We start from the raw sequence: 12409 nt of genomic DNA, 5'->3' as shown, positions 1-12409 counted from the left end.
GATATGGGATTGGACGGGGGTTAAGTAGAGAGCTGGACGTAGGAAAACTGGGCACATAAAAGCAATCCTAGACTTGAAGTAAGTTCTGGGGCAGACAACTAGTTGGAGTACAAGCATACCCAGACTGTCACCTGCAACTACTGTGATTGAACAGAGAAGAGATAATTGCAGTAGTAGAGATACTAAGTGATTGCAATAAAAATATTAGCAGGGCAGGGTCAAATTAAAGATGCATTCTTGCAACTTTATGTTCTGACAAGGGCAATAGGCAGATCTACAGACAGACACCTATGAGGAACAAATTAGTCTGGGATCCAAGAGGACTTAATTTTGCTCCCAAGGCCAGAAATCTTAAACTAAATATTTTATCAATTTAAAGGCCAGAATAATAGTAGCGCAAGAAACATGGGGCCAAAAGGACATTTTACCCATAAGGTCTGAAGAATTCAGGAGAAGGATTTTGCATAGTATATTTACATGGGAATTTTTTTTAATTGAGTGGTATTGAAATATATAAATTGTGCACTCTTCTCCTATTACTTGAGTTAGTGATTTACAATGACAGTTTACATTTAGTTCCACACATAGAAATAAGAGATAAATTAACTGATCAAGTGATTACACAAAAGAGCTAATTTCAGCTTGCTGAGCTGGCACTAAATTATAGCAGATCTGGCAAGATTATGAATTAATGACAGTGGCGAAAGCTGGACAAGACATTTTGCCAAATTTTGTTGGCATAAGCACTGAGTCCATAAACTTTTAAAGGAGGAAAAAAACAATGGCTTTAGTTGGTAACACTGCAACGGCTTAACAGTGGCATCAAGTTTTACTGGGGCATTGAGCACATCTTGCATAAAGAGAAGCCCTCTTTAGCAATGGAGAGTCACATGGCTGTGCTAAATGCCAAAAGAATTCACAATAGAACAACAACCCTGCTCTTAACAGCTTAACTAAGACTGCAAAATTAACATAACACATTGTCCTTGCCACTGAAGCCAGCTGAGAAGGTTTGAGCTTTGTATGCCTCCAACCACCAGAGAGAAGACTTCTTCTAAGGACATGCAATGGAAAGGACAGCTGTCAAAAACTGAAAAAGACAATTTAGATCCACAGTCAATCATTCACTTTAGTGCATCTTAAAGGCAAGACATAAAGCTGAGGAACCACAGAGATCTTAGAAATGTAGGACTGGAAGGCACCTTGATAGGTCATCTGGTCCAGTCCCCAGCACTGAGGCAGGACTGAGTATTATCTAGACCTTCCCTGGCAGCGGTTTGTCTAACCCGCTCTTAAAAATCTCCAGTGACTGCAATTCCACAACTCCCCTAGGTAATTTGTTCCAGTGCTTAACTACCCTGAGGGTTAGAAAGTTTTTCCTTGCTGCAATTTAAGCCCATACTACTACTTATGCAGTCCTCCGTGGTTAAAGAGAACAATTTATCACCCTCCTCTTTATAACAGCCTTTTATGTACTTGAGAACTGCTATGTCCCCCTCAGTCTTCTCTTCCCCAGACTAACAAACCAAATCTGTCCTTGAAAGTCACGTTTTCTAGACCTCTAATTAATTTTTGTTGCTCTTGACTGGACTTACTCCAATTTGTCCAGATCTTTTCTGAAGTGTGGTGCCCAGAACTGGACACAGATCATCCTCAGCAACCAGAGACAAGCACAGAATAGACCACTCTGAATACAGAATTGACAAAGCACAAGTCTGCATACAACGTTTCTCCTTTTTATTGCTTTTGAGGCACTGTTTTGACATGGATAGCCCCAGGCCTGAACCACATCCTCCTGGAAGTAGGGTGAGGAAGGAAGCGTTAGGAAAGGACTCTGCATTCTCCCCCTGCAGCTTATTGCCCGTCTCACTTTTGTCAAAGAGAGTACAAGACAGGTTTGCCAGCATGGTGGTTGCATATTATCAGACTTGGCTCACACATTTTACCTTCCATACAGGTTCTGAAACAAAGCTCCAAGTTCCAAGCATCTTTTTGAATAAAAGGCATCTAAAGCTGCTTCAAATACAATTCACATAAGTCACCAAAATATCATGCTGGACATTCCTGTGGTAAGAGCCATTGGCGGGGTGGGGAAGAGAGGGAGAGGACTGCAGATACTTCAGGTGAACATTGTATATTTTCTGCTGCATGTTCTCTGGGACTGAGGGATGCAGGGAGGAGGGGAAGGGGAGAAGGGAGCTTGTGTCCTAATGGAGGAGGTAAGATCTCCAAATTGATTAATACACTCCCTGTCACCATCTCGTCCTCTTCCCTAGCATGATGGCTCTCCTACCTTGCACTTGAAGTTAGTGCTGCTTGTGGCATTATTAGCTTCTGCCTAAAAGCCCAGCAGAAATACCACCTGTTTCACAGGAGAACATGCTATTCAGAAGAGCTGCTCCCCATCTGAAGCCTATCAAGCCTACACTGCATGGTGTTCATGGGTATGGGGTGTGGGGGGTTGCAGATGCAAGAATGGAAAGGTGATTGTATGGGTCTGCTGCCCTCTTCCTTAGGCATGAAATTGCTTTAAACCCTTTCCCCTGCTCTCTAGAGCAGAAGGGAATCAGAGCCAGAGGCTGTGGAAGACAGTTAAAATTTGAAAACCATCACAGGGTAAGTAGTCAAAGTAGCAAAGATTGAGCTCTGTCTCCTAGTAATGATTCCAGGAAAATGCCACATCTACCGTATGTTAATTTAATCTCCTTCCCCCCCAAGTCAATCTGGCCAAGTGTTTTCAGTATGTGCCATTGTTTTTCAAAGTAATGTGACTGGGAAATCTAATTGTTTTTTAAAGGCTTTCCAGCTTCTGAAGTCCTTCCGAGCTGCAGTGCTCCGTAGAAATCAAAATGTCTAAAAAAATAAATAGATTAAAGGTCTTTTCCAGCTAGAAAGCTTTCCAAGACACCAGACTATTTTCTCCATTTAGCAAAGTTCAGAGAAGTATACACTTTTTACGTTTTTTATAAGCCTGAACTCACTTAGATTTGAAACAGAACAATGTGAAGTTGTGTACTTGAATGGTATGTGAATTGCAAAAACTAAACTAAACAAACAAAAAACCATTTTCTTTACATTGGAAAAGAAGCCTCAAAGTGGGGTGGGAATCAGCATGGAAGGTTTGACTAACTGGGATTTAGAATGAAAACTGTTACATAGCCTGAAATAGAGAAGTCACTGCCACTCCTGACACATGTAAAGGTCTTCTCAGTGAACACTATATGATGAGATATGTAATTCTGTTTTACCATAAACTGGTCCTAGATCCATAAAGGAATGTGAGTTATGCCAGGGCTAATTGTAACTGTGGTTTATTGTACAAAGTTGGTTAAAAATGTAATTAAATTATTTCAAGGTACAGCACTAGAGGCCTTTGGTATTGTTCAGTTTCTCCAGTTCTCAGTTGCTAGTTCAAACCCAATCCTTGTTGTTAGTCTTTGGAAGTGGCACCAAACAGATGACTGTTTATATGCCCTGTGCTAAATGAGTTTGGTTGCCTCTGTCCAGTCCCACATTACAAAAACCACTGCCACAACTGGAACCTTTGGCAGAGGCACCAAGGGCAAATCATTATTAGTTATATTGTGCCTAAGTACATCAACAGAGATCAGTGCGTGCACACACATACCCTAAAGAGCTTACCCTGTAATTAAACAAGACAGAAAAGGGGAGCATTATGGTCTCCATTTTACAGACAGGGAACTGAAGCACTAGCTATATTAAAGGGACTTGTCCACGGTCACACAGAGTGTGTGGCAGAGCAGAGAAGTATACCCAGGTCTCCTCAGTTACCCTTTTCCCCACCAAGAAGTTGTCCTTCAGCTCAGTGTTCAAGCTCATTGGCGGGTCGGTGTGGGGAAGATTGGGCTATCATTGCCCAAGCTGTGCCTGCTCTGTAGTTAAAACACTTACCTACCTGTACTGTAATTGTTGTTCTTTGAAATGTGGGTGCCAATGTGTATGCACTCCCAGAGCATCAAAGCTGGAGAACTTTTCTTAGCAGTACCAGTAGGGCAGCACTTGCACCCTCTGGCCCTTAGCCTCTCTCCTGGCTATTTAAGGGCAACATCCTCAGTTCCTTTGCACCAGATGTTGAGAGTAGAGATGGATGCAGAGGGAACAGAGGGTGGGTCATGGAATACACATCTGGACGCACCTCTCAAAGAACAACAGTTGCAGTACAGGTACGTAACCATTTTTTCTTCGAGTGGTTGCAGATGAGTATTCTTTTCAGATGGCTCTGAAGCAGTCCTCAAAGGAGGTGGGACTCAGAGCCCACTTAACAGGCTACAGAACTGCCTTCCTAAAGTTTATATCTGACCTAAATGCAGCATCGTGGTAGCAGCATAGTGCTTGGGACAGAAGACCAGGTAGCAGCCCTGCAAATGTCCAACATCAAAACATCAGCATAGTTTGGGCCCTTGTCAAATGAACCTATAATCTCTGCAGAGTTGATGGCTGAGCTTCTTCATATGCGGTCATAATGCAGGAAGTTATCCACCTGGAAATCAGGCATGCAGAGACTGCCTGACCCATCATTCAATTTGCACAGGAGACAAAAGGCGAAGCGATGAACAGAAAGGCTTAAGTTCTCCCCAGGTAAAACACCGAGCATCATCTCACATCCAATGAATGAAGTGGCTGTTCATCTGCATTTGACTGCAGTTTACGAAAGAACACTGGTAAGTATATTACTTGGTTCAGGTGGGAAATCACTTTCGACAAGAGTTTTGAATGACGTTGTAGGGCCACTTTGTCTTTGGAAAAACTGCATATACGGGGGCTCGGCCATTAAGGCCTACAGCACTTGCTCTCCTTGCAGATGTTATAGAAACAAGGAAGTCTACTACTGTGTCTTCTGTGTCAGAACAGGTTGCCAGGGGCTCAGACACAGGCCCCATACGGGAAGCTAACAGTATTAAGGTCACACAAGGGAACCAGCTCTTTCACAGGGGGGTGGAGAGGAGTAATCCTCTTAGAAATTTTGCTATAATACAGTTTGAGAAAAATTTACTTCCTTTGGATTAGAGGATGAAACTCCAAGGTCACGGAGGAGCTGAGAGACAGGCAAGAGGATTGAAACTGTAGCAGGTCCTCCAAAGTTTTTTGAATGCAGGCTAGCCTGGGTTGAAGTCCCCAGGCTAGCGACCAAATCAAAAGCTGCTTCCACTTGGCTGAATAGGTAGCTCTGTTATTGAGTTGTATTTGCCTAACAGCTCCCAAAGAGCATTCCTCCTCAGCTAGCCATGCAGCATCTATGCCAGAGTGCTGAGCACTGGGTGCAAAACTCATCATCATGCTGAGTCAGTACATCAAGATAGAGAGGAAGAGATATGGGTGTTCAAACTGATAGACTGAGTAGGTCAGAGAACAAACATTGTGTTGGCCACACTGGAGTGGCAAGAATCAGTTTGGCATGATCCAACTTCAATGTGAGGATGACTTGTGGGTTGACTGGGATCAGAGGGAAGCTTTATATCACCACCAATCCCCAATTCAGATGGAAGGTGTTGGTTCAGGAGCCTGGACTGAGACCTACTTGAGAGCAAAACTGATGGAACTTCTTGCCATCTCTCATTACAAAACATGTCTGTTGTCAGGATGCCCCATTCTGTAAGATGGACCTTAGGACTTGGGTCTTGAAAGAGCACTCATGGTCCTAGGAGATGATTGGTCAAGTGATTTTGGACCCCAGGTAAATGAGCAGCTGTGGGAACCATGCTGTCCTTAATGGAGAACTGCCAAAATTTTGTTGCCTCTTGACAAAGCTGGTTAGAGCAGGCACCTCCCTGCTTATTCACAATACATGGAGGTGGTATTGTCAGTAAGTATACGAACTGCTGCACCACTCGTGATCGCAAAAGGCTTGCCAGGCTTTGAAAGTGGCTCAAAGCTCCAGAACGTTGATATGAAAGGAAGCCGCCTGTTCTGACCACAAGCCCTAAATTTTCAGTGTTCCCCAACCTATTGGAGCAGCATCAGTAACAATAGAAGGTTGAGCAAAGGGAACACCCCGAGATATATTTATCTGAACTGCCCATCACTATAGGGAGTCCAGGATCTCTAGAGACACTCAGACAAACCTGTCTAATGATTGACAATTCGGGTGACTGACCAACTTCAACCCCATGCTTCAAGAGGATGAAGGTACAATCTCACATGCTGGACTACGGAAGTGCATGCAGCCATATGGCCTAATAACTCCATGCATACAAGGACCATAGCTGAAAGTTGAGATTGTTATGCCAGACAGAGGTGACTAATTGCATGAAATAATTTGTTCAGCAGAAACACCCTTGAACACGTTTTTTTTATTTGGTATTAATGTCAACTTTTTTTTTCCAAAATCAGGCCTAGATGATTGAAGAGACGTAATGTGAATTGGACATAACAGAGGACTTGCTTCTTGCTAACCAATTGTCCAGATATTGGAAGACATTAATTACTCTTTTTCTGAAATATGCTGCTATTAGTTATGTTTGGTAAATAACCACAGAGCGCAGGGCAGGCCAAAGGGAAGCACAGTGCATTGATAATGCTGACCTGCTACTACAAATTTCAGAAGCTTCCTGGGACTTGGGAGAAATCACCACATGAAAGTAAGCATCCTGAAGACTGAGGAGAGCAAACCAGTCACTGTGATTCAAAGCAGGCAGAATAGTCACTAGTGTAACCATGTGGAATCTCATGTATTTGATGAACTTGTTGAGAATGTAGAGATTAAGGATAGGTTTAATCTTTTCCTTGGGCTTGAGAATCAGGAAGTACCATGAATGGAATCCCTTTCCCCAATTCTGAATAGGAACCTCCTCTATCACCCCAGAAGCCCAGAGAGTCTGCACCTGCTGAAGTAGCATAGACTCATCAGAGGGGTCCCTAGAAAGGAACAGAGTAGGAGGTTGGGAAGGGGGAAATGGACAGTAATTGAATGGCATAACCTTGTCCCATAGTGCTTAAGACCCACTTGTCTATCCTTGTTGACTCCCAAGACCTGTAGAAGTGGAATAGCCTGTCCCAGAATGGAGAAGAAATGGCTTGAAGTGCGATGACTGGAATGCCAAACTCAGAGAGAGTCAGATTGGATGCTTACCCAAAGCTGATGAAGGATGGGCTGACTGGTTGAAACTGGGACCAGAAGACTTCTCTTATGAGACTTGTACCCCTTTCTAGAGAAGTCCTGCTGTCTAGCGGGATAATTCAAATGAAAGAAGTGCTGAGGGCAATATCGCTGCTCTTGTCACCTGCCCCAAGTGAAGCCTCTTTATCACCAAGGTAAAAATCTCTAAATGCAACATAGTACGAGTCTTTAAAGGCATGTAACGTTTTGCAGGTTTTCTCTGAAAACAAAAACTGACTGTCAAAGGGTAGGGCCTCAGTTGTCTGTTGGGCCTCAGGAGCTAGACCAGAGTTCTGCACCCATGAAGCCCTTCTCATTGTTACAGCAGCAGCCATAACTCTAGAGGAAGTGTCAGCCATGTCCTAAGTTCACTGCAGTGACTTTTTGCTCCTAGGCCTGTCTCTCTCAAATGCGGCCACCATGACTGCACGTGGCCATCACCTTTTCTTGATGCCACAGCCTCCTGGGTGGTATTTTTGGGGGTGGAGGGAGGAAGAGAGCAAAGCTGCAGCCCCTCCCCTGGGGCTGCCAGGAGGGGTTGGGCCCTGTCCCCCTCTGGAGACACAAACACTGGAGGAGCAGGCAACCAGTGAATTCCCCACCTTCCCAAGGGCGGTAGGGTCAGGTTTCAGTTCTGGGGTGGTAGATGCCAGCTGTGGGACTTTGTGCTCCGTCCCGCCAGCCACATGGTGGTGGCTCTGTCTGCAGGCTCACCCTCTCTCCTCATTACTCCTGACCCCTGCTCCCTCCTCCGGCCCTGGGCTTCATCCCCCGGGCTCCAGCCCCAGGATCCAGCTCCCATCGCCCCTGGCCCCCCGCTGCCTCCCTCGGCCCCCTATCAATTCTTCCCATCTCCCCTGGTCCCCAGTGCCTTCCTATCGAGGGCTGAATTTTTCCCCAGGCTTGCAGGGGCTGAGTAAGTCTGCTGTGAAAAGTGATATTTGTATGTTTGTTCATGTCACTTTTTACAGTAAACTTAGTAGCTAGTCTGGAGGCAATGATAAGTGATCTTAACAAACAAGTATCGCTTTTCACAGCAGCAGACTTACTAGCTAGCAAGTCTAAAAAAAGCAACCAAAAAACAAACAAAAAGACAAAAACATGCAAAGTGCCGTCTTTGTGTTTGTATTCTATTTAGATCCAGTAAAGAATAGAGACAACTGTATGTTTTTTTAATCGAGTCTGCAAAAAAACACCCCTGATTAATAAATTACAATGATTTGGACCTATATATGTGCATTTTTTTTTGGTTTGTTTTTCCAAAAGTTAAATAAGTATTTTAGGAAAAACCGTTCAAGCGGCCAACAGCAAGAGTTGGTGGCCGCACTCTGAAGCCATCAAAAAAATTGTTGAGAGCGCCCCTGCACTAGATCGCCTTCCACAATGAAAGTCAAACTCTTCTCTGGAGGATGCGAACAACCGATCCATAAATATTACTATTGTTTCCCAATTTAGAAAGTCATACATTGGTAAAAGCACCTGCTCACTGGCAATGTGCATTTGTAAGGATGAGGTAGAATAAATTTTCTAGTTAGCCTCATGGCCTGCCCCAGAAGTTGTTGCTTCAAAATGCAAGTCCCTTGCCACCCAAGTTCTTTTCCTGAATGATTTGCCACTGTGCGTGGGGGATCAATTCTGGGGATAGCCCCTCCCCCACTCCCGAGGTTTAAACCCGGGATAGGGCATCACCCAGGATAACTACATATCTCAACTAACTACTATAAACTAAACCTCTGGGTAATACTAAACTTAATTATATAGTAAAATCCCAGAAAAAGACAGACAGAACTATGAGGTAAAAATACCACACAGAATGCTCTGACTCTTGCTACAGGAGGCCAGGAGGAACTGACGGGGGGGTCAGGGCAGCCCTTAAACAGCCAGGGGATGGGCCAGAGGGCTCAGAAGCTGACACACCTATGTGTACTGCTAGCCAAAGCTCTGTGGCTTTGGTGTGCTGAGCACCTGCGCACCTATGTGGAAAACACATTTACAACCACTTGAAGATGGCTTACAGTCTCTAGGGCTATCAGACAGACACTCTTACCTAAATTCACACCAATATTTTTAAAAATAGTTCAACAATTCAAAATACTGTTTCAAAGTATTGAAGAATATCACTTTGCTAGTTAAATAGGCTAAATGCTTCACCATGACAATTGTTAGGATATAGATATTCGGGCCTGTCTGTAAAGGCCTATACGCTAAGAATTTAGGTGTATTCTTATCACTTAGCTAGTTACAGAGGTATAAAAGAAAGAATCAAAATCACTGTCTGCCGGTGTAAGGGCCTTCTCTTACTGTGATAGCCTAAGCACAGGGCCTCAGACTAAGATCTTTGGCTAAGCAGCAGAGGCGGCCATAAGCTGGGAAGCGAATGATCAGTTCCGCACATTCCAAACTAGTCACATTGAAATAAGGTGCTATTGGGCTGTTAGGATACAATCCTGTCCTGATAATGCCTATCGCCTCCAGAGAAAGGGAAGTGCCTAGAAGATGTAAAAGGAAACTTAGTCTGAGAGCATTCTGTCTGGCAAGAACTCACTTATCAATAGCTGGGCTGTGAAATCCTCGCTTCTGTATTGTTTTGTCATTATAGTTCCCATTTTGCTATTGTTTATTTGCATGGTCTCTGTCTGGTTCTGTGATTATTTCTGTCTGCTGTATAATTAATTTTGCTGGGTGTAAACTAATTAAGGTGGTGGGATATAATTGGTTACATAATCATGTTACAATATGTTAGGATTGGTTAATTAAATTTCAGGAAAATGATTGGTTAAGGTATAGCGAAGCAGAACTCAAGTTTTACTGTATAGTCTGCAGTCAATCAGGAAGTGAGTGGTGGTGGGGGAAATGGAACAGGGAATGGGGGTGGGGAGATTTGAATCATGTTTGGCTAAGGGTAGGAATGGGAACAGAGACACAGGTAAGGCTCTGTGGTGTCAGAGCTGGGAAGGGGGACACTAAGGAAGGAAACTGGAATCATGCTTGCTGGAAGTTCACACCTATAAACATCGAATTGTTTGCACCTTTGGACTTTGGGTATTGTTGCTCTCTGTTCATGCGAGAAGGACCAGGGAAGTAAGCGGGTGAAGGAATAAGCCCCCTAACAACAATTAAAAAGAAAAGGAGGACTTGTGGCACCTTAGAGACTAACAAATTTATTAGAGCATAAGCTTTCATGAGCTACAGCTCACAAGTGACTTAAAATAAAATGAAGTGACAGTTCCTCTCCTCCCCCAAGATCTATTATCTTTCAACTGGGAGAAGGGGGGAAATCCAGATTCAATTGCATGAAACTGCATATCATATTTCTCTTCCCTTGAGATTTCATTATGGGCATGAAACCAGAGAATTTCGTTGCCAGCTCATGCCCGCTCTTCCAGTTACTTCTGGTTTTTTAATCATTATTCATTAATTGCACACTGATAAGATCCTCACTGTTTTGAAACATTTTCCCTCTGGCCCCCATACTATTAAAGACCCTGATTGCCTGCCAAAAGCATAACATTAAAAATCAAAGCGCTACCTCTGAAAGGTTTAATATGTGCCACATAGAAAAAGTTTCTATAGCTCACAGTCATGTAATTGCATCACCGGCTAACAGCACCATCTCTCTCAGCATTTGAAAAGCTTTCCTTTGAAACACAAGCCAGCTGAGAGCAGGATTTACAGTCCATGCGTGCCAGTGCTTTGCATGCCTTCCGTGTCCTTCCCCCTTTAATCTCTGCTTCTTTCCAGCAGGTGAGAGCCCCTGGTCATCTTAATGTAGATTCTCTCATCCCACCCACTCGAGGATGCAGCAGAGAGAGGAAGAGTTGCCAGTTCAAGCAGGAGATTTTATAAATGCGTTTTCATTCAATTTAATCCTATCCCCTTCCCCCCCCCCATGCCTTCTCATTTATTCCTACATCCCTTCCAATATTACAGCTTTACCTGCTCTGCTCAAAGAGGTACACTTGCCCTACAACTGGGAAGCCAAACAATCTCTTCCAGCCAACCACTAAATGGTTTGAAGAGTCCCATGCATCTTGCACTTGGCTAGAAGGATCGCGACAGTCTATAGAAGCAAAGGGTTTTTCTGATCCATTAACCTGTTGCATTCTATAGTGCACATCCAGAGCCCCAGCTTTCTCCTTTACCCCCTAACCTCCAAATGCACAGCCTTCTTCATTCTGTTCTTTCATTGTTTAATTTTGGAAACTGGATGAAGTTTTAGTATGGTCAGTTCTTGTGTAAGAGAGTGAGGTCCTGACAGCATGGGTTAGAGTCTTTGCAGTCGATCCTGACCTGCTGCCTCCACCCACACATTCTTACGCTGCAGTTTCATGGTGAAGTCTCCCCCAAAAGGGATGACTGTTGTAGGCTGTGATCAAACGTCCACTGGTGTGGGGAAAGGGACTAGATCACAGTGCTTCAAATCTTCCCACTATGAGGCGGGTTAAAGAAATGCTGTCATCCAGTTGGTCAAAAACAGTTTAGAGAAAGAACTATAGTTACACAACACAAATCTCTTGTGTTTATAAAGGTGAGCTACAAAACTATTTCCCTTTGCAGATCATGTTTAAAATTAGTTTAGTCACCCATTTTTCCCCTTTAATCACGTTTTAAGGGTGCCCTCATAGGTGCTGACTCCATGGGTGCTCCGGGGCTGGAGCACCCATGGGGAAAAATTAGTGGGTGCTCTGCACCCACAGGCAGCCAAGCTCCCCTCAAGCATGCTCTGGGAGGATGGGAAGGAGCGGGAATGTGGCAGGGATTTGGGGAAGGAGTTGAAATAGGGGCAGGGAGGGGGTGGAGTTGGGGTGGGGACTTTGGGAAAGGGGTTGAAATGGGGGCAGGGCCTCTTGGAAGGGATGGGCCGGGGGAGGTCGAGCACTCAGGGGAAAGAGGGGAAGTCAGCACCCGTGGGTGCCCTCAGGGCCGGCACTAGGCACAAGCAAAACAAGCAGGTGCTTGGAGCGGCACATTTCTCGGGGCGGCATTCCGGCGCTGGCCATGCCACCCCTAGAAATGTGCCCCCACCGTCCCAGCTCGTCTCCGCCTGCTCCCACCACTCCACTTCTCCCCCCTCCCTCCCAGGCTTGCCAGGCGCGAAACAGCTGTTTCATGAGGCAAGCCTGGGAGGGAGGGAGAAGCTGAGTGGCGGCGTGCTCGGGGGAGGCAGTTCCTCTACCCCCCCCGTAACTTCCCGCGCTCCCCCCCCACCCTCACTCACCTCCACTCCGCCTGCTCCCCTGAACGCGCTGCCTCTCCTCTCCTGGGGGGGGGAGAAGCGGAGCGGCGGCGTGT

At 44.9% G+C, this 12409-nt stretch overlaps 1 protein-coding gene across 2 annotated transcripts in view; it reads right to left on the bottom strand.

The window, feature by feature from the left end:
* GPR39 (G protein-coupled receptor 39) overlaps positions 1 to 12409 on the bottom strand; it is a 123970-nt gene that overhangs the window by 28456 nt on the left and 83105 nt on the right. Inside the window, exon 1 of one of the 2 annotated variants that reach the window (XR_012154212.2) lies at positions 12336 to 12388. The exons of the other annotated variant lie outside the window; for it this stretch is intronic. The gene's annotated coding sequence lies outside the window, so the exon portion shown is untranslated. Of the gene's footprint in view, positions 1 to 12335; positions 12389 to 12409 lie in introns of those variants that run through there. 2 annotated transcript variants of the gene reach the window in all.

Source organism: Lepidochelys kempii, chromosome 11, assembly GCF_965140285.1.
Source record: "Lepidochelys kempii isolate rLepKem1 chromosome 11, rLepKem1.hap1, whole genome shotgun sequence".
Classification (NCBI taxonomy): domain Eukaryota; kingdom Metazoa; phylum Chordata; order Testudines; family Cheloniidae; genus Lepidochelys; species Lepidochelys kempii.
The sequence above is the reverse complement of the archived record's forward strand: the minus strand, read 5'-3'. Positions and strand labels throughout refer to the sequence as shown.